The sequence below is a fragment of the Musca autumnalis genome, unplaced genomic scaffold (assembly GCF_047663935.1).
Source record: "Musca autumnalis isolate F117 unplaced genomic scaffold, ASM4766393v1 scaffold_2, whole genome shotgun sequence".
Classification (NCBI taxonomy): Eukaryota; Metazoa; Arthropoda; class Insecta; order Diptera; family Muscidae; genus Musca; species Musca autumnalis.
In genome coordinates, this window is record NW_027411755.1 from 149314707 (window position 1) to 149338515 (window position 23809).

Consider the following 23809-nt stretch of genomic DNA (forward strand, 5'->3'; position numbering starts at 1 on the left):
TTATTATTATTATTATTATTATTATTATTATTATTATTATTATTTATATTATTATTATTATTATTATTATTATTATTATTATTATTATTATTATTATTATTATTATTATTATTATTATTATTATTATTATTATTATTATTATTATTATTATTATTATTATTATTATTATTATTATTATTATTATTATTATTATTATTATTATTATTATTATTATTATTATTATTATTATTATTATTATTATTATTATTATTATTATTATTATTATTATTATTATTGTTATTATTATTATTATTATTATTATTATTATTATTATTATTATTATTATTATTATTATTATTATTATTATTATTATTATTATTATTATTATTATTATTATTATTATTATTATTATTATTATTATTATTATTATTATTATTATTATTATTATTATTATTATTATTATTATTATTATTATTATTATTATTATTATTATTATTATTATTATTATTATTATTGTTATTATTATTGTTATTATTGTTATTATTATTATTATTATTATTATTATTATTATTATTATTATTATTATTATTATTATTATTATTATTATTATTATTATTATTATTATTATTATTATTATTATTATTATTATTACTATTATTATTATTATTATTATTATTATTATTATTATTATTATTATTATTATTATTATTATTATTATTACTATTATTATTATTATTATTATTATTATTATTATTATTATTATTATTATTATTATTATTATTATTATTATTATTATTATTATTATTATTATTATTATTATTATTATTATTATTATTATTACTATTATTATTATTATTATTATTATTATTGTTATTGTTATTGTTCTTATTATTATTATTATTATTATTATTATTATTATTATTATTATTATTATTATTATTATTATTATTATTATTATTATATTATTGTTATTATTATTTTATTATTATTATTATTATTATTATTATTATTATTATTATTATTATTATTATTATTATTATTATTATTATTATTATTATTATTATTATTATTATTATTATTATTATTATTATTATTATTATTATTATTATTATTATTATTATTATTATTATTATTATTATTATTATTATTATTATTATTATTATTATTATTATTATTATTATTATTATTATTATTATTATTATTATTATTATTATTATTATTATTATATTATTACTATTATTATTATTATTATTATTATTATTATTATTGTTATTGTTATTGTTCTTATTATTATTATTATTATTATTATTATTATTATTATTATTATTATTATTATTATTATTATTATTATTATTATTATTATTATTGTTATTATTATTATTATTATTATTATTATTATTATTATTATTATTATTATTATTATTATTATTATTATTATTATTATTATTATTATTATTATTATTATTATTATTATTATTATTATATTATTATTATTATTATTATTATTATTATTATATTTATTTATTTATTTTCATTTATATGTATATTTTTTAATATTCTGCCATTAATAATGACTGATTTCTTGCGTCCCGCTTAAAACATTTTCTAATTGCTATATTATGCATGAGCATTTTGATAATTTTCATAGCCACTGAATGGAATTTAAAAATCACACACATATCAGAGGTCCGCAAAATGCCACTCGCTTTTAATGCATATTCGCGATTTCGTGCTTTTTTCATTGCTTGCTATTGCCATCTCTGTTTAATGCTATTGCTTGCTTTGCCTTTACTTTCATGAGTGTGTGCCAATTGCACACACACAACACACTACAAGAGCTCGTTGCCTTTTTTTTTGCACGCTGCCTTCGAAAAAGCACGTTGCATTACAAAAAGCAGTAGATATTTCTGGTCAAATTTACATGTTAATAAACATAAAAAATTAATGTTGAGACAATAAAAACAATTACTAGTTTAGTTTATCCTATTATTAAAGAAACTCAAAGAAAAAGCGAAATTTGGCAAATGTATTCATTTATTCAAACAGAAGATGGTACGATACTGTGTGGTGGTATGCAGTATTGTGCATGCTGCATTTGCGAATCGTGTGAATACAAATGTAAAAGCAAGCAAGCATGCACTAAAGCAGTGAATCATTTTTTGGGGTGAATCTGCTTTTTGCACATTCATATTTTTATATGCAAGGCACTGCACTATTCGCTTTTGGGAAAAGGCAATAGAGTGTGCCTTTTATATGCATTTTGCGGACCTCTGACACATATAACAATGTTTTTTACCCAACGTTTCTAATACCCGCATTTTTGATACGTCAAAGTACACGTTGACCATTGCTGCAAACGCTAATTACCTATAATGCTAATTTAATTGTAAAACATCGCCATGGAAAAGTTATTCAGGTAAGAGAAAGAGAGGGATTTAATTCATTGTTTACTTTTTGTTTAACAAAATCTCCAAACAAATTGTTTAATAATTCATCAGTTGACCACCACGTGGAAACTGCTGTGGACCGACGAATTTACCAAAAGACCGCAAATAATTTAAGTGCCACACATGAAATGGTAAAGCCACACATATGCTACATATGGTGTACATCCGCTTGTATAGTTATGTTCGAAGCAATACACACATTCATATGCATGGTATTGTATGAAAGTGAGACATTGTTTTTGCCAATCACGTTTGTTGGAGTGATTTCTGGTCTCTTTTATAGTACACTGTTGTGTATGATTGATATTAATTCAGCTCAATGTGTAAAACGTATACGCCGGGCAATAGCCTGTGTGTGAACTACAATTAAAAACATGCAATTTTAATTTTTACACAAACAAAAGAACGCTGCATGGCTCAAAATACGTCTAAGCTCCAGGTGGGTGGAAATAAAAACAGTGCGCAACCACTAGAATAAACAAATATTTTAAAATATTTAATTGTTCTCAATTTAGGTTTGAAAAAATGTAATCTGAGACATAATCATCAGTGAAAAAACAAACAACTTTGTTGCAACGTAATTTTTTTGGAAATATAATCCCAATGGAATTTTCATAGGAACTGTCAAATTACAGATACTTTGGTTAAAAATTGCGGCTAAACCCATAAAAATACCGTTATACCAGTTACTGTTATATGGGGCTATACCAAAACATGGACCTATGTTGAAGATTTTCAGTGAAGAAGTTTCGTGACCACTGAGAACCTCAAATGTCATATAACGCCTAGTTCGATTCAAAATTGTAGTTAAAATCCTCAAAGTCCCGAAATTCGGAAGATACAGTTTTTAAGGCATAGAAATCATCATTTGGGATTCAAGTGGCCGACTAGTTTATTCACTAAAATTAAGGATACCGCCTGATTTTAAATAATTTGAAGTTAGGAATTGTTTGTGCCATAATATGAAGGGTATATTAATTTTGGATCTCGCTTGACAGATCATGAAGATTTCTTCTGCCGTGCCTGGATGGGGGAAGCCTGTCCACTAGATCATGCCAAGAATGCTCATGACGGCAACACCCAAATACCAAATGCATCGACAATATCTTGTTGTGTTGACGTAGTGCTAAAACCTTTGCCTTCTCATGAATATGGTGCACTGGTGCCATGAGAAGGCGTCCTGTTGCAGTCCTCAGTAATGGGATTCCCTGACGCATTTTTGGTTACCGACAAAAATTAGTAAAATTAAAATGCTTTCGGTTATTAACGAAATCTGTCGGTAAATTAGCAAGCACAATAAAGTTGTCGATAAGTCCTACCAACCGCAACAGTGTTGCCAACTTTTATTCAAACTTTTAATTCATAATTTTGAGTTTTAGTTTCACCAATTTTTGTGGGTAGGCAAAAAATGCTTTAGAAAATCGCAGTACATGTCAACAATCTGGCAGGTTTAAAGGGTCTACCACTGCGTAGCGCCAACATTTGCGTGCCTCATATTTGCGTGCAATTGCTTTAAAAGAGGCCAACAAGGTTTCTTTGTCAGCACCACAAGAGCTGCAGGTCAGAGACTTGAGAGCCTTGTTCCTTACTGATCAGTTACTGATGATGTCGCAAATAGTCGTGGCTTGCGCGAACGACTTAAACATTCTGTCTAACACTGGAGTAGTTGGGGCAGATAGTGGTCGGAATCAGGACATCATCGATCAATATAATCAGGGGAAGTCCCATTTCAACCGCCAGGGTGGTGTACCCCCTATTTTCTTATTTCGCAATTCCACAAACGACTGATTGGCGTCCACACACTTAGTTGATTATCAAAGGTTTCAAACACAGCTGGTAGGAAATCTTCTTTATGTCCTCCAACAGCTTGACCATATCGAAGGCCTTCGATGGGTCAAGAACCACAATAAATGTTCGGTCCACGGCCTTTACTGGTGAATTCCTTAAGTTAAATGTATGGATAGGGCGTGTAATGCTGTTATGGTGAAGTGAATTTTGGGGAATCCCTGCTGATGTTAGACTCTGTCCGTATGTCTAAATATTCAAATCACTGTACTGTTCGCAATATTTGAAACATAAGTTTCTATTAATTCTAGGATGTTTGGTATTGAAAATGGGTTATATCGGTCTACGTTTTTATATAGCCCCTATAGAACGGTACCCCCAATTTTCGATATTTTAAGGTTTTAGCCTCATTACCACATCGCCGTAGCGGATGAAAGATACCAAGCAACGGCCCTGACCGGCTTTAACAAGGCAAAGCCAAGGACTTATCTTGGTCCCTCTCTCATTTCAAGTGACACTGACCTCCCGTGGTGTCACCTGGGGAACTGCCTTTAACACCGGTTAAACCCTGTTAAAGTAGTGAGCTAACATGTGCCGCGCGTGCACCCATAAGAACGTTAATGACTTGTGTTTGGGCTTTGGGTTAGTAACCCTCACCTAGAAAAAAATCCGCTCAGTGGTAAAATTTTGCCCACTCCATGCTTTATGTCCGTCCAGCTCGCAATTTTTAAGATAGAGCTTTGTAATTTGGTGTAGTAGTTTCTATTACTCCTAGAATGTTTGGCATGGCAAATGGGCTATATCGGTCCACTTCCACCCGATTTCCGGTATTTTGAAGGTTTTAGCCTTATTAGCCGAAATGGCTAAAATTTGGTAATAAGTCTTCGTGCAGGGTATATAACTGTCCCCCAAGAGGTTTGTCGGTATAGATCCACGCCTTCATATAGCCCCCCTAGAATGGTACCTCCCGATTTTCGGTATTTTGAAGGTTGTGGCCACAATAATCCTCCGAAACGGCTAAAATTTGGCATTTGGTCTTCATTTAGGGTATTAAGCGTGTGGTATGATACTTGTCGGTATAGGTCCACGCCTTCGTATAGCCCCCATAGAACGTACCACCTGATTTTCGGTGTTTTGAAGGTTGTGGCCTCAATATTCCTCACAAATGACTGAAATTTGGTATTAAGTCTTCATTAGGGATATAAAACTTTCTCTCAGAAATTTGTCCATAACGGTTCACGCCTTCATATATCCCCCCAAAGAATGGTTCCTCCCGATTTTCGGTATTTTGAAGGTCGTGGCGCCGGCAACCCAACGAAATGGCTGAAATTTGGTATTTAGTCTTTGTTGGAGGTAAAAGACTTTCTGACTGACATACATTTCGATAAAGCCCCCATAGAACGATACTTCCCGATTTTCGTAATTCTAAAGGTTGTGACGTCAATATTCCACCGAAACACTGTAATTTATTATTTAGTCTTTTATGGGGTTATCAAATATTCCAGAAGAGAATTATCAGTCAACATCAGCGGGTTCCTATATCCCCCATAGAAGCGTGCCTCTTGATTTTCGGTGGTTTTACCGAAATATCGGAAATTTGGTATTTAGTCTTCTTTTATTATACAAATTTTCCGTCAGAAATTGTTAGGTATAGATCGAGGTTTTGATATAGCCCCAAGGAACGGTACCTCCCGAACTTCGGTATTTTGAAGATTAGCCACATTGTTTTGCCGAACTGGATAAAATTTGGTATTCCATTTTACTTCAATACAACTCGTCGTGGAGTGTATAACAAGTTCGGCCTGGCCGAACTAACGCCGTTCTTACTTGTCCATATTATTAATTTTTTAGCCTAATTATCACACGGAAATGTCTTAAATTTCGGTGGGGTACAAAACCTTCCGCCAAAAATTTAACGGTACAGGTCCACGTTTACATATATCCCCAAAGAAAGGTGCCTCCCGATTTTCGGTATTGTTCGGGTTTTAGCCTCACTATCACACCGAAATGGGTGAAATTCCGTGTTTAATCTTCGCTGGGGCCTCAAAAGTCTTTCCCAGATATTTGCCAGTACAGGTCCACATTTTGATATAGTCTCCGATTTTCGATATTTTAAAGATTCTGACTTCATTATCATACGGAAATGACTGAAGATTGGTATTTAGTCTTCTTTGGGGCTACAAAACTTTTCCCCAGAAATTTGTCAGCACATTTTCACGTTTTGATATATCCCTCATAGGACGGTACCTCTAGATGTTAGATATTTTAAGGGTTTTAGGCTCATTATCATACCGAACTGGCTGAAAATAGTATTTAGGGCCACACTAGATATTTATATTATCCACTTTGGTTCAATTGTGAATTTCCTTAATAGTCGACTAACGTTATAACAACAAACTGCTTCATCTGCTCCATTTACTTTAATATATGTATACCAAAGGTGCCTTCGTAAAAAAATACCGAATAAATAAATATTGTGGTAAGTTCAATACAAATGCAAGCGAAGCGCACTTGTCAATACACAGATGTTTCTTGCCAATAATACGCGTCCTGAATATACAACAAATTATACAAACATCGATGCTACCATATCTTTTAAACCTGAATGCACGTAAATATACCAGCGCATGTTGTTGTACCGAGTAAAACGTTGTATTGATATAAACGTGAAATGCGCACATAACATTGTAAGCCTTCGCTATAAGTGGTGTGTATTTTGTTTTGTGTTTTCATGGCAATGCGATTATATTTCACTGTGGAAGACTGTGGAACTTTATGTACGAAAAAAATATTTATTTACATTTTATGTAAATTTTCCCGCAAAGAAGACTGTTTTTAACTAGTGACTGCAATCAACAAGTCTTTGAAAAATGTTTGCGAAATCCTAGAAAAATTACGAAAAGGTTCAAAACATAGTTTATAGTAGTGACATCGTGTAAAATGTAAAATCCTCCCCATGTAAAATTGAAATTGAATGAGGTTTCCGATTGGCAACTATTTGTAAAGCGATGTTTACTAAGCACAAATGACATATTTGACAATTTCCAGCCCACTGTGATCCAGTTACCTATGTTACAAAATTACCAACATACCTGTATATTGCACAAAATACATATGTACATACATACATATGTATATTGTGGAGCCTTTCATTGCTTTAGCATCAGCTGGGATGTTGATGCAATTCTATTGAATTTTTCATGTCAAAAACACCAGAGGTAAAATGTATGGAAAAACATACATACCCTGATCAACATACCTATTTTTACAGCATATGTATACGTTTATATAGGTATTTACTTTTATTCATGCCTCTGTGTATGTGTGTGCGTTGTGCCCGTGTATAGACACTATATGAACAATACATAAGTCAATGAAGCATGCAATTGCTTTTTTTTACATAAAATGCTAAGCGTCAATTTTTACTATGAAATCTTCTTATCAGAGGAAAAATAAAACGGACTTCCCATAAAATTACCTGACTGACGTATTGTAAAAATGTTTTCAATAACATTTTATTGAATATACTTGTTGTTGCTCGAATTTTGTGGAAGACAGGCAATAGAACGTTGGAAGTAAAACAGATTGGTAACATTGTAAAGCTAAAAACTTCACTCTTTAAATTTAATAACATTAGTCCCAATTTACATTAGGCGAGTTTACCTGCGGCAATTGTCAGTTTGTAGGTGAGAGAGGGTGCTGAGGGGCAAAGGGTTACCATATGCCTCACCTCTCTCTCCTACAAAATGACAATTGCCGCAAGTAAACTCGCCCAATGTAAATTGGGACTTAGTAAGGGGTACGATATCAAATCAGATATAAATTCCAATAAAGTATTATAAAAAACAACAAACAAGTAAAAAAGTATCAGTCGGATTTGTTGACAGACTTATACCCTCAGTCTTCGTAAATTGAAACACCAATTTCCCAAAAAAAAAAAACGTATGTATTTAGGGGGTCTTCAGAATTTTGGCGTATGAACTTGCCGACAAAGATATGGATTAGGTTAAAATCTCAAAAATTTTGCGGGAGAAGTGCCTAAGGGAATGGACCGATATAGTCCATTTTGGAATTATGTCTTATTTTGGGAGTCATTCTTCTCGATAGGACAATTATGTCAGAAAACAAGGACTTGCCCACGAAATCGTCATATGTGTGTGAACGGGGCTACTAAAAGTAACTTCGGTAAAAATTCCAAAGGATTATCGCACAGACCCTTAGCTGCACTTAAACAAAAATGTTCAGAGCCAAAGACATAATTTTCATAATTTCAACCATACAGGTTGAACGAAAAAATATTCGTCACTGTAAAGAACACGTTGCATTTGAAAGAAGAAAGTCCAATGACAGAGAAGCCACTCCCACAGCCGATATGTCTGATGAGCTGAAAAACAAACGGCGAAACTAGTCACACAAATTGGTGTTTGTGTGGGTTCGAATCGTCGGCTTTCCTTTTTCACTTGCAAAAATCATCGGTCATTAACCTTAACTCTAAACGAGAAAATGAATAAATATTAAATTGATGTTCGCCCTGACAGGCTAAATTTCAAAAATAAAAAAAATTTTGCTCATTTATGTGGGTGGTACCCCAAGGAATGGGCCGATAGGGCCCACATTTTAACATAATCGAATTTTGGACAAAATATTTCGAGATCCAAAGTTTGGAACAAATTAGTTGCTCCGTTTATAAGATATTGCGCTTACCATTTTAGCGGATATTTTCGAACTTTTGTGAGGGAGGTACCGGAAGGAGTGGACGTATAAGCACCACCTTCGAATTTCATATAATATTCGAAGAAATATTACGATATGAAAAGTGTGGCCACTACACTGCTGACCGTAGGTGTTTTTACAGTTTTCGGGCCATTTTCTCAAGAAGTATGGACTTGCCACTGAAAAAACTTGTACCATAGTAATAGGGGCCTTGAGGGCAATCTGTTGCAAGACAAATCAAAAAAATATAGGAGAAATTTGGTGTTGACATATATAGTCCATATTCTAACCTGATATATGTTTCGAAGAAATATTACGATGCGCAAAGTATGAACCAAATCGGTTACTGCCTTCGAGAGTTATCGTGCGCATCAGTTTAGATATGGCCCACTTTAAAACATGATTTAACTTTGGGTGAAAAATTACGATTGCCAAATTTTGGATCGAATCGATTTATCCGTAGGAGAGTTACCGCGCTCTCCATCCACAACACATGGTGCCATAGCGGGGTTTTACAGCCTTTAGGCAATTTTCTCAGGAAGTATGGACTTGCACCTGAAAAAACTTGCACCGTCGAAGGGGGGAGGGGCAGCAAATACAAGTTGTTACAACAAAAAAAGGATTCGAAAGGAGGTCTTAAAGTGCACTTTTGCGAAAATGTTGTGTGGGATGTACCCGAAGGAGTGGACCGACATAGTCCATATTCGAACTTCATCTATGTATGGTAAACATATTTTTATGTTAAAAATAAGGACCAAATCGGTCAGGCCTTTCGTGCGCATAATTTTTGCGAAAAAATTTGAACTTTTGTTGGTGAGGTACTCAAGAGTGTGCGCAAAATTTTTGCGAAAAAATTTAACTTTTGTTGGGGAGGTACCCGAGCAAGTGGGCCGATATGACCCATCTTCGAACTTAAATTAAGTTTGGACAAAAGATTACGAAAGCCAAATTTTGAACCAAATCGTTTAATCCGTTCGAGAGTTATCGTGCGCACCAGCCACCCAGACAGAAAGATGGACGGATATGGCTAAATCGACTCCAAATTGTCTGAAACGGATTTCGTCCAAACATACTTGGGTTCTAAAACCATTATTTCGATGAGACATAGTTTGCCTGTATGAAAGTGTATTAGGCCATGTTTATATTATAGCCTTTTGCAGACTTAACCTTCTTTATGAGGATTAATTTGATATATAAGCAATGGAATTGACATTTGAAACCCAGTCGGTTCGATAAATCCGGTTATATATAAACGTACTATTACCGTCGTTAGCATAAATGCTGAGGGTATAAAAAATATCATTCGGCTTTGCCGACAGAGATATACGCTCACCTTGTGTAAATTGAAACTCTCTTTTATACCCCCCACCATAATTAAGTTTTTCCTTTCGTTTGTAACACGTTGAAATATTCGTCGGAGACCTTATTAAGTATATGGCGATTTCTGAGTGAAATCGGACACTTTTTCAAAATAAGTTTTTTGATTTCCTTAATTTATTGCTGTGGTTATGTTGCTCATCAGCGAAACATTTCAGTATATTTTCAGATTTTTTGTACTAACGGCTCCTGAGATATCGCGTCTTGAAAAAGTCGAATTCTGTAAAAACTATATGCAAAGAAATACTCATAACTTTTTTAATATTGGCCCAATTTGAAAAAAAATCTGTTCTTGTATGTTTTGTTGTTTTATCAGCTGTTTAATAAAAAATAGAAAGAATTTCGAGATTTAATATTTAAAATCAATTTTTAACAATGATTGACCCCTTCAATTTTCTTTAAATTTTATGTATTAAACTACGATCAATTACAAAAATTTTAGGTCCTATTTGGTAGTGGTATTCGAATGATTACTATTTTTTCTTAATGCCGATATAGCCATGTCCGTCTGTTGAAAGCAAGATACATTTCGCAGTTTTTAAGAAATTTGTTATTTAATCTTTATTGTGGGTACAAAACTTTCCCCACGTTTATATATAGTTTCCATAGAACGGTCACTCCCGATTTTCGGGATTTTCAGGGTTGTGGCTCAAATATCCACCAGAATGGTTGAAATTTGGTATTTAGTGTCCGTTGGGGATATAAAACATTCCATATAAAAATTCCCACAAAGCAGAATTTTGGTGAGACCTATGGTTTGCCATTCGAAGCAACGTCCTAAAAGACCCCATCGATCTATATATGCAAAACAAAAGTTATTTGAGGTCAATCGTTAAATTTTAAGGGGTTTTTTAGGTTTTCGGATTTATTTTGTGAAAACAGTTGGTCTAATCAAGAAGTGACTAGCGCGAATATTGTAGACAGATAAATTATCTACAAGCTTGGTTTTTATAATTTTTTTCCTAGAAGGGACCATTCTTGAGATATATCTGTTCTAAAGAACACACCTCCCCGCCCCCAACCAAATATATGTTTCCTTTAAAAAGAATTCAACAAAATCGGAGCGTGTTTAGTAGAGTTATTCCATGTTAAAGTCATTTTATCCAAAAATAGCCCATTTACCCCACATGTGTAATCGAAAGCCCAACGGAAACGACTCCAACGAAAACTCTCCGATTGTTTTTAATTTTTGTCCGAAGGTATGGTTTGTTGCGCTGATTTCGGAAAAATAAAATTTTCATGGCGGCGTATGGTTATTCGACCAGAAAGCTCAGATTTAGACCCGGATCTACTGAACTGATTACTGCAATGTGGATATCGTTTGAAAGCTTATAGAACAGTGTTAATCACCACTGGGCTCGCGAGCCGTGTCTGTGTGAACACATACAATCTCAATTGTGGTGACTTTGAACGTTACTCTCACCACCGATCATCTCGTTTGTTTTTGCAATGAATTAACGCACACGATGTTTATCTAGAGAGGGAGAGATAATCTCGTGCGTGTGCCCAACACAAACGAAGTGGTTGCATTTTTTGTTGCTGGTGAACACTGTTATAGAAATACCTAAAACATAGTGTGGTTATTTTAGCCGGTTCGCCTCATAATGTACTTACGCGGCTAACTTTTAATTTGACATTTAGATCGCGATGTCTCGAAAATGGTAAGTCTTTTTTGAAAATCGTAAAGACCATTTTTGAGAAAAAAAACTGAATAGTGCCTCTAAAAAATTACCTTTGACCCCGAATAATTTTTTGCACACATGGGTTCGATGGGGACTTCTAGGACGTTGCTTCTAATGGTAAACCCTAACTCTCCACCAAAATTCAGCTTTGCAGGAATTTTTGCTATTTCCCCTTATACCAATGTATATTTTGATTGGGCTGGTCGATGTTATATAAATGTTATATAAAGTTCGGCCCGCCTTTCTTACTTGTTTTTTGGTGTTTTTTGTACATTTACATGTTAAGGAAACATAGCTTTCGACAAATCCGACTGATTATTTTTAATTTGTTAAATATAATATTGAATTGTATAGTAGAACTGAACTTACCAAGGCCACAGGAAAACTGAAAAATAATAAAAATAAATAGATTATAGAAATTTATGTATTTTTAATATGCAATATATTACAATTATTAATAAGATTCTTGCTTTTATCTACAAAAGAAACCTTTAAAGTCGGTGACAATATTTGCACAGGCAAAATGAATGGAATAACTTAGCATGAATAATATTTATGTATCCTTCAATATTTAATATTTATGTATCCTACAATTCCCAAAGGAAGTAATTCACTGCAGCACGAATTGGTATTAACATCGTTAGATGACAGAATAATACCCTTAAGGAATAATGGAGAAAATAAAATATTACACCTGTAAAGTGTTTCTTTAATAGAACTGTCAACAAATGTTGTGGATGATGATAAGATCAAGATGGGATGTTAGCTTTTCGTATGTAGTTAATCACATTACAGCGTGTAGCAATGTAATAAAGACAATAAATTAAGTATGATTATCGTCAAAATTAGAAATTACTCGGTTTTTAAGATAAATTCGTAAATAAAATAACTAAACAAATGTTAACGAAATTTAATTTTGTATTGACAGATTTTAAGAAATTAAAGAAAAATAGTAATCATTCAAATCCCACTACCAAATAGGGCTTAAAATTTTTGTAATTGATCGTAGTTTAATAAAAAAAATTTCAAGAAAATCATTGTTCAAAATTGATTTTAAATATTAAGTCGCGAAAATTGCATCCAACCCCACTGTGCAATATTATTTTCTATTTTTATTAAATAGCTGATAAAACAACAAAACATACAAAAAAGATTTTTTGGACCAATATTAAAGAATTTCTTTGCATGTAGTTTTTACAGAATTTGACTTTGTCAAGGCGCGATATCTCCGAAACAGTTAGTCAAAAAATCTGAAAATATACTAAAATGTTTTGCTAATGAGCAGCATCACCACAGCAAAAAATAAAGGAAATCAAAAACCTCATCCCCATATATATATAATTGTTATCAGCATAAAATTCTAAGTCGAAATAGCCATGTCCGACCGTCTGTTAAAATCAAGATACAGCTCGCAAATTTTAAGATAGAGCTTTGTAATTTGGTGCAGGAGTTTCTATTTCTGGGATGTTGGGTATTGATATAGCCCGCATAGAACGGTACCTCCCGATTTTCGATATTTTGAAGGTTTATACTTCGTTGGGGGTATAAAACTTCCGACCTGAAATGTGTCGGTATATGTTCACGTCTTCATATAGCCCCCATTGAACGATACCTCCCGATTTTCGGTATTTTGAAGATTTTAGCCTCTATATCCTACAGAAATGGCTGAAATTTGGTATTTGGAACTTGTTGGGGGTATAAAACTTTCCACCTGAAATATGTCGGTATAGGTCCATGTCTTCATATAGCTCTCATTGAACGGTACCTCCCGATTTTCTATATTTTGAAAGTTTTAACCTCATTATCCAATCGAAATGACTGAAATTTGGTACATATTATTCGTTGGGGGTATTAAACTTTCCACCTGAAATTTGTCCACGTCTTCATATATCTCCCGATAAGAGCTGGCAAACTATCGATAGTCGCACCATTCGATAGTTTCGATATTTCACTATAAAAATATCGATAGTATCGATACTATCGTCAGTTTTCCAATGGATTTATTGGCTAATAGTACGTTTATATATAACCGGATTTAACAAACCCACTGGCTATAATATAAACATGGCCTAAGACTCATTTGAAGTATACGCAATAGAAGTGAACATTAAAATCCAGTGGATTTCCTAAATCTAAAACGCCATACACATTATAGCTTTTGTCCAGTTATACTACGTTTACATTTACGAAATCGAGTGGATTTCAACTTTCAATTCCTACGTCATATGAAAACTAGTCTGAAATCCACTGGATCTCATTTGACTTTTAAACAATGGAATTTATAGTTGAAATCCACTCGATTTCATAAATGTAAGCGTACTTTTAACCTTCTTTATGAGGATTAATTTGATGTACATATATGCAATGGAATTAAATCCGGTTATATGTAAACGTACTAAAAGTGTGTGTTCCCATAAACAATAACATGTAAACGTTTTTAAATTTAAAGTAAAAAGTGCCTTGAGAGCATAAACGGGCTATTATTTTACAAATTAAATGAACAACTAATTGAATTATATGGCTTATACGGTATGAAAAACATAAAAATAAAAATGACTGAAGACTTTCCAACTCTAATTGATCCAATCAATTTTCATTTGTGTTGGTTTTGGGGTTGTTCTTTTACTTAATTTACTTTTACTGATGATGGCATTCTGTCGATAATATCGATAGAAAAAATAAATATCGATATTAGCCCAAAAAAATAAAATATCGATAGTATCGATTGTGCTATCGAAATTGGCCAGCTCTACTCCCGATTTTGGGTATTTGGAAGATTTTAGCCTTTTCAGCATTTTGAGGGATTAAGCCTCAATGTCCCACCGAAACGTGGCAAACAAAGTACGAACAGACACAACACGAAAGTTAGACATCGGTAAGCTGCAATCACAACAGATAGCCACAGTCAAAGCACTCCTCATCCCGATAACATATCAGCGCAATGGCAAAGCATTGCCCACTCCATGCAAACAGCAGCAAAATCCATACTTGGATACCAGAGGACTCCACCAAAGAATCCATGGTATGATCAGGAGTGTCGTGCTGCCACCGAAGAGAAAAATGCGGCATATAGGTCTACTTTACAATCCGTAGCAACGAGTAGCGCACGAGAGAGATACAGGGAGAAAAGGAGAGAGGAGAAACGTCTTTTCCGCAGGAAAAAGAGAGAGATGGAAAAGCGGGAGTGTGAAAAAATCGAGATGTACAGGAGCCAGAATGACGTCCGAAAATTCTACCAAAGAGTCAAGCATCAAACTGATGGCTTTGGTACAGGCACATCCTCCTGTAGAGACCAGCAAGGTAATTTGGTAACTGATACAGATAGTGTACTCAGGATATGGAAAGAACATTTTTCAAAACTGTTGATATCCAATAGCAGCGAAGACGACGAAGATACCACTGTCCCAATCCCAGAAGATGGTATTGAATGTATACCGCCCAGCCAAGATGAGGTAAAGACAGCAATAAATCGAAGAAGAAGAATAATAAGGCAGCAGGGGCCAATGGCTTACCAGCCGAGCTGTTCAAAACCGGAGGCGACACGCTGATAAGGTGTATTCATCAGCTAGTTAGCACCATTTGGCAGGAAGAACGAGTACCGGACGATTGGAACCTGAGTATCCTGTGCCCCATCCACAAGAAGGGAGATAAGACTGTATGCTCTAACTATAGGGGCATAAGTCTACTCCCTATTGCCTACAAGATCGTGTCAGGGATATTGTGCGAACGACTAAAACCTATGGTCAACGAGATAATTGGACCATACCAATGCGGCTTTAGACCTGGCAAGTCCACCATTGACCAGATATTTACCCTGCGGAAAATCCTGGAGAAGACCCAAGAGATGCAGATCGACACCTACCACCTTTTTGTCGATTATAAAGCAGCCTTCGACAGCCCGCTGCGTTCAAAGGTATTCCAAGCCATGTCTGAATTTGGTATCCCCGCAAAGCTCATCCGGCTTTGCAAAATGACTTTAACTGACACGAGGTCCTCAGTTAAAATAGGAAAGAACCTCTCCGAAGAGTTTGGTACCAAAAGTGGTTTTAGACAAGGAGACAGCCTTTCGTGTGATCTCTTTAACATCTTGATAGAAAAGGTTATACGAGAGGCAAACGTCAAAAAAAGTGGCACAATCTACACCAATAGTCACATGTTACTTGCTTATGCTGATGATATAGACATCATAGGCCGATCAGTAAAATAAGTAACTGATACCTTTATGAAGGTCGAAGGAGAATCTGCTAAAGTGGCGGTAGTGGCGGTCTGGCGGTAAAGGGTGAGAATACCAAGTTGATGGTGTCGACGCGCAATGCGTCCATTGAGCTCGAACCGACTGTGGAAGTTGGTTCCTATAATATTGAGGTAGTAAAAGACTTCGTCTACCTCGGCACCTCCATAAACACAACAAACAACATCAGTTGTGAAATAAAAAGAAGAATTATATTGGCCAACAGATGCTACTTTGGTTTAAGTAAGCAGTTTAAAAACAAAGCAACATCTCGTTAAACAAAAATATCGCTTTACAAAACACTGATACTACCCATTCTGATGTATGGCTCCGAAGCCTGGGTACTTGCGCAAGCAGACATGGCAGTGATTGGTGTGTTTGAGCGAAAAATTCTTCGAAAGATCTACGGACCAATCTGCGTTGACGGTGAATATCGACGTCGCATGAACCACGAGCTGTATCTGCTGTACAACGACATCAATATTGTTAAACGTATCGCAATGCAGCGATTGCGTTGGCTAGCCATATCATAAGAATGAGCGATGATGACCCCGCTAAAAAGGTGTATAAACACGGACCGCTTGGCGGTGCACGCAGAATTGGCAGGCCAAGGAATAGATGGCGCAAACAAGTGGATGATGAGATGAAAAGGCGCGGTATTCCAGAAAGCGAAGCAACAAATATAGAGAATTGGAGATCTTTTCTTAGTCGGCCTATAGAACAAATGTTCTGTAATGGGCCAGCTAAGTAAGTAAGTAGTAAGTAAGTCCCACCTAAATGGCTGAATTTTGGCATTTGGTCCTTGTTGGAGATATACAATTTTCCACCTGAAATTAAGCGGTATAGATCCATGTCGATATAGCCCCCATAGAAGGGTACTTCCCGATTTTCCGTATATTTTGAAGTTTGCGGCCTCAACTTCTAGCCGAAATGACCGAAATTTGGTATTTAATCTTCGTTGGCGGTATACAAATTTCCACCTGAAATTTGTCAGTATAGATTCACGTGTTTATATAGCCCCTTAGAGCGGCACCTTCCGATTTTCGATATTTTGAAGGTTGTGGCCTCAGTTTCTCTCCGAAATGGCTAAAATGTGGCAAATACAATTTTCCATTTAAAATTTGTCGGTATAGGTTCACGTCTTCGTATATGCCACTATTACTGCATTTCCCGATTTTCGGTAGTTTGAAGGTATTGGCCTCAATATCCTACCGAAATGGCTAAAATTTGATATTTAGCCTTCGCTGGGGTATAAAGCTTTCCAAGGGAAATTTGTCTGTATACGTCTTCATATAGCCCCCATGTCTTAATACAGTCCCTCCCGATTTTCGGTATTTGGAAAGTTTCAGCGTAATTATTAAACCGAAATGAACGGAATTTGATATTTAGTCTTTGTATAGCCCCAACAGAACAGGTTTCCAATTTTCGGTATTTTGAAGGTTTTAGAAGCCACATTATCTTACCGAAATGGCTGAAATTTAGTATAAGGTTTTCGTCGAAGTTACAAAAGTTTCCTCCAAAAATTTCTCGATACAGGTCCACGGTTTGATACATCCCCTGTAGAACAGTACTCCATATTTTCGGTATTTTGCAACTTTATGCCATATTATTGGGTGCCACCGTGGTGCAATGGTATGTACACCCACCTTGCACGCTTAAGGTAGTGGGTTCGGTTCCCCGGCCAGGCAACATGAAAACACTTTTCAACAGTGGGAAAATACCCCTCAGAAATGTTACCGACATTTCCTGAGTATTTCAGCAATGTAAAACTTCTCTAGAAGTGGTGTCTTAAGACATGCCGTTCGGAGTCGGCAATTAACTGTAGGTCCCATATCATTCAGCTAATATGAATCGAGGTGCACTCATTGATATGAGAGAATTCTTCCTTGTCCCCTATGGGATGTTTCTGGAACAATTATTATTATGTCATATTATTCAACCAAAATGACTGAAATTTGGCATTTAGTTTCGCCGGGTGTACAAAACATCCCCCCATTAAGGAATTGGGATTTTGTTGTACTAATTGTTATGTATTTCGAGGGGTTTTCTTGTCAAATTTTCGAAATGAGATTGTTGTAATTTGGAATTGCGTGCTGTCAGAGGATACAACAGTTTCGGAAAATTGTAAATATTGGTTCCATTGGTCCCATGTGAGCTCTTTTATAAGCGTTCTGCTAAATTGTTCTTGTGGAGTGGATTTTAATTGATATTTTGAACTCTCAATGGGTAGGAAACCTTTACGCGGAAAGTTAAAAATATAAAAGATTGTTGGCGTTTTTTATTGTTGGACTGCAGAATTTTACATCTTTGTGTTTATTTCAGCTTTAGTCCATATTTTTTTGTAATTCAATTGTTTGAATAAGAACAAAATATTTTAAAGTGGATATGAAATTGATTAGTTGCGGGCGAAGGGTAGGGAATACTATAGTTTCAGTTGTCACCAAACAACTTCATCAGTTCCCTTTTTCGCCGACTCTGTATCGATAAACAGGTGAATAAAGCCATCTAGCAAATTAAATAAAATGAGAAATTTGCTGTATGGCCCTAAAGCTGTTTACCCTACAATTTGAGTCGAACTAAAGAATTTCATATCCACCACTGTTTTTATGTCGTGTTTGCTTCGCAAAGAATACGAACATAGGAGTGTTGCTTTAATAAGCGGGGGTAAAAACAACAAGAAAGTTGTTTTTGCATTACGCATTGGTCAACAAGGCCGTGCTGATGCCTATTATTGTTGTTGGCGTTTTTTATTGTTGGACTGCAGAATTTTACATCTTTGTGTAATTCAATTGTTTGAATAAGAACAAAATATTTTAAAGTGGATATGAAATTGATTAGTTGCGGGCGAAGGGTAGGGAATACTATAGTGTCAGTTGTCACCAAACAACTTCATCAGTTCCCTTTTTCGCCGACTCTGTATCGATAAACAGGTCAATAAAGCCATCTAGCAAATTAAATAAAATGAGAAATTTGCTGTATGGCCCTAAAGCTGTTTACCCTACAATTTGAGTCGAACTAAAGAATTTCATATCCACCACTGTTTTTATGTCGTCTTTGCTTCGCAAAGAATACGAACATAGGAGTGTTGCTTCAATAAGCGGGGGTAAAAACAACAAGAAAGTTGTTTTTGCATTACGCATTGGTCAACAAGGCCGTGCTGATGCCTATTATTGTTGTTGGCGTTTTTTATTGTTGGACTGCAGAATTTTTCTTCTTTGTGTTTATTTCAGCTTTAGTCCATATTTCGTTGTAATTCAATTGTTTGAATAACAACAAAATATTTTAAAGTGGATATGAAATTGATTAGTTGCGGGCGAAGGGTAGGGAATACTATAGTTTCAGTTGTCACCAAACAACTTCATCAGTTCCCTTTTTCGCCGACTCTGTATCGATAAACAGGTCAATAAAGCCATCTAGCAAAATAAATAAAATGAGAAATTTGCTGTATGGCCCAAAAGCTGTTTACCCTACAATTTGAGTCGAACTAAAGAATTTCATATCCACCACTGTTTTTATGTCGTCTTTGCTTCGCAAAGAATACGAACATTGTTGACCAATGCGTAATGCAAAAACAACTTTCTTGTTGTTTTTACCCCCGCTTATTGAAGCAACACTCCTATGTTCGTATTCTTTGCGAAGCAAAGACGACATAAAAACAGTGGTGGATATGAAATTCTTTAGTTCGACTCAAATTGTAGGGTAAACAGCTTTAGGGCCATACAGCAAATTTCTCATTTTATTTAATTTGCTAGATGGCTTTATTGACCTGTTTATCGATACAGAGTCGGCGAAAAAGGGAACTGATGAAGTTGTTTGGTGACAACTGAAACTATAGTATTCCCTACCCTTCGCCCGCAACTAATCAATTTCATATCCACTTTAAAATATTTTGTTGTTATTCAAACAATTGAATTACAACAAAATATGGACTAAAGCTGAAATAAACACAAAGATGTAATATAAAAGATTTTCATCAAGGCATAATCTTCAACGTGGAGGAAAATCTTAGTTCTTTCATAAACAAAAGGAAACTACTTGTTCCTATTTACTTCCACGCAGTTCGTGGTGGAGGGTATAAAATGTTTGTCCCGGCCGAACTTAGCGCCGTTCTTGCTTGTTTTATAAACGATGACAATCTTGTGAATGAATCTGTTTATCAAAATTATAAATGATTTTCCTTTTTGAGGCCACATTGTGGTTTGTGCCACATTCTATGGCAGGCAAACTTAGGTTATTTATCTGTTCCCTTGGATAATGCCAACATTATAAATTAACTTTCATAAATTTAAATCTTTTTTATCCTCACAGAGAGTTCCATCATACATTCTTACAGATAAAGGATAATTTACATTCATAAAAAAACAAAAAATAATATTTATTTGTTGTCATAGCCTATCATCTCAGGTGTAAAAGGAAAACAAATCATGTAAGTACGTGTATGTAAGAGTGTTTATTTTCGTTTTTTGGTTGATCATAATTTCATTTTTCTTAAGCTACTTAAGCTACAAACATTTTACATGATGATAGCTATTCTGCTACCTTAACATTGTCATGACTATGTTGTGCCCAGGCTACCTTTCTTCATTTTTGCGTTTTTTATTCTTACATTTTGATAGATGATACAAAAGGTCATATAACACAAACATGATAAACATGTCGGTAACAAAAGCAACGGACGTAGCATCAAAAAAAACATCGTTTACCAGACTGGCTTGTTTTAGTGGCTGTTATCGGGTTGAGAAGTTGTTGTCCCTTTTATCTATTCAACATGATGGTAGTATATATTTCGTGTACTTTGATGATACGAACACAATATCTAGGGTTTGCTTTTTTGGTTGGCTGTCAGTTAGTTATACCTTTGTTGTTAAGGCAACCAAAAGAAGTTGACACAAAGGGGGTTGTCTTTTATTTTAAAAATAGATCATCAACTGTGAACTAAATTAAATATTTAGGGGTATTAAATTAAAAATGTCTATCTAATCTGCATTAAAACCAAACATTGCCTAAGCAAATGGTTATCTTGTTGTTTATACACTCCACCATAATATGGAGGGTATAATTAAATTGATCGGCAACACATCGAAATATTCATCGGAGACCCTATAAAGTATATATATTCTTGATCGATATAACCATGTTCGTATGTTGCAATCAAGATGCAGCTCGCTTGTTAAGTTAGAGCTTGTAATTTGGTATAGAAGTTTCTGTTACTCCTAGGATGTTTGGTATTGCAAATGGGCTATATTGGTCCACGTTTTGATAAAACCCCCATAGAATGGTACCTCCTAATTTCCGGTATTTTGAAGTTTTTAGCCTCATTATCACAGCGATATGGTTGGTATTTAGTATTAGATGGGTGTACAAAACTTTCCCCCAAAAATTTGTCGCTATAGCTCCACGCCTTCATATAGCTCTCCCTATTTTCGGTATACGGAGGTTGTGGCCACAATAATGCACCGAAATGGCTGAAATTTGGTATTTATTCTACATTTGGTAATACAAAAATTTCCATAGGAAATTGGTTGGGATAGCCCCCATAGAACGGTACCACAAGATTTTCGGTATTTTGAAGGTCGTGGTCTCAATATTCCTCCGAAATGGCTAAAATTTGGTATTTAGTCTTCCAACCCCTCCTGATTTCCGGTATTTTGATGGTTGTGGCCTCAATATTCCACCGAAATGGCTGAAAATTGGTATTTAGTGTTCATTTAGGGTACACCTTCATATGGCCCCCATAGAACGGTACCTCACGATTTTCAGTATTTTGAAGGTTGTGGCATTAATATTCCTCCGAAATTGCTGAAATTTGGTATTTAGTCTTCCAACCACCCCCTCCCCCCTTCATTTGTCGATATAGGTCCACGCCTTCATATAGCCGCTCTATGGCGGTACCACCACATCTCCTAAATTTGTCGGTATAGGTCCATGCCTTCATATAGGCCCATAGAACGGTACCTCCCAATGTTCGGGTTTTGAAGGTTGTTGCATCAATATTCCACCGAAATGGCTGAAACTTCGTATGCAGTCTTCGTTGGTGGTATAAAACTTTCCCCCAAAAAAATTTGACGGTACAGGTCCACGCCTTCATATAGACCCCATAGAACGGTACCTCCCGATTTTCGGTATTTTGAAGCTTGTGGTCACAACAACCCACCGAAATGGCTGATATTTAGTATTTAGACTACGTTGGAGGTAAAAACCTTTTCGATTGAAATTCGTCGGTATAGGTCCACGTTCCGATATAGCCCTCATAGAACGGCATCTCCCGATTTTCGTAATAGTAAAGGTTGTGACTGAAAAACTGAAATTTGTTATTATGTTTTTGTTATTTAGTCCAGAAGAGAATTATAATTCTCTTCTGGACTGATAATTATCAGTATATTTTATATAGCCCCCATAAAATGGTACCTTTCGAATTTCGGAATTTTGCAGGTTAGCCGCACTGTTTTATCGACATTGCTGAAATTTGGTATTTAGACTTCTTCATAAACGAAGGGAAACTAATTGTTACATTTTACTTCTATACAACTCGTGGTGGAGGGTATAACAAGTTCGGCCCGGCCGAACTTAATGCCGTTCTTACTTGTTATTTTTGTCTTCGGGATGAGTATTTTATCAGGAAATTTTCAACCGAAAAAGCTATAATTTGACATTTAAAATTCTTAGGAGTCACTACACGTCTTCACCAGAAATTGTCAACATAGGCCATGTTTAAGTAAAAACCCGTCCAGCCAGCATTTTTTGAAAATTTTAATCAAATTCGAGTCTTTATGGTCCGACTGCACCATTAAAAAGCTGGAATATGAGCTGATTTTCTGATCATAAACCCCTTTGTCGGGAGGAAAACGTAACCTCAGGCGACTCTTCTAAACAAATCACAAATGAGTCTTCCTCTGCATTTGTTTCGAGTCATTTTTCCCATTTTCTGATGATAGATAACGTCTATTTCGAGTCGTATTTTAATCATTTATTGGTGATTTGATGATTAATTTGTGACTCTTTTTCGAGTCTTTGCTGAGTCATGTTTATAATCGTTTATGAGTCTTTAGTGAGTCATTTATGAGTCCTTTCTTCTTTGTTTTTTGTTTGTTTCGTTCCGTTTTCTATTCTGCTTTGTTATGACTTTTCATTATCCCTTTAGACTTGTACAAATTATTGAGTAAACGAACACTCCTAATATGTTCTTGTTCGAAGAAATTTCTCCAGCAAGAACTTGCAAGTTCGCAGTGAAGAACCGTAAACAAAGTGTGTTAACAGACAACTTTTTTTAATATTTTATACAAATTTTTAAAAATTTTTCTGTAACCATAAAGACCTAATACGCCGTTTGCACTTAACCAATTGCATAGCGCAAACGTCAAATAAATCCTCACAAAAAAAAATTGTCAACATAGGTTTTTGTATAGCCCTATAAAACGGTAGCACCGACTTCAGGTTTTTTAGTTTTTATATACAGTGTTGCTCAAAACATTTGCAAGTGGAATGACTAGTTCATATTTTATATAGTTTTGAGGTAGTTTGTGGATTTGAACTGGAAATATTTTTATAGATTGATTGTTTATTTGGTCCCTTTTAAAGTTTTAAAAATTCATTGG

General features: G+C 34.6%; 1 long non-coding RNA gene across 1 annotated transcript in view; it reads right to left on the reverse strand.

Moving 5' to 3' along the window:
* Positions 1 to 23809, reverse strand: part of LOC141394723 (uncharacterized) — a 509351-nt gene that overhangs the window by 194538 nt on the left and 291004 nt on the right. The window contains exon 7 of the long non-coding RNA XR_012410479.1: positions 12353 to 12368. This is a non-coding gene — a long non-coding RNA (uncharacterized lncRNA). The remainder of the gene's footprint in view (positions 1 to 12352; positions 12369 to 23809) is intronic.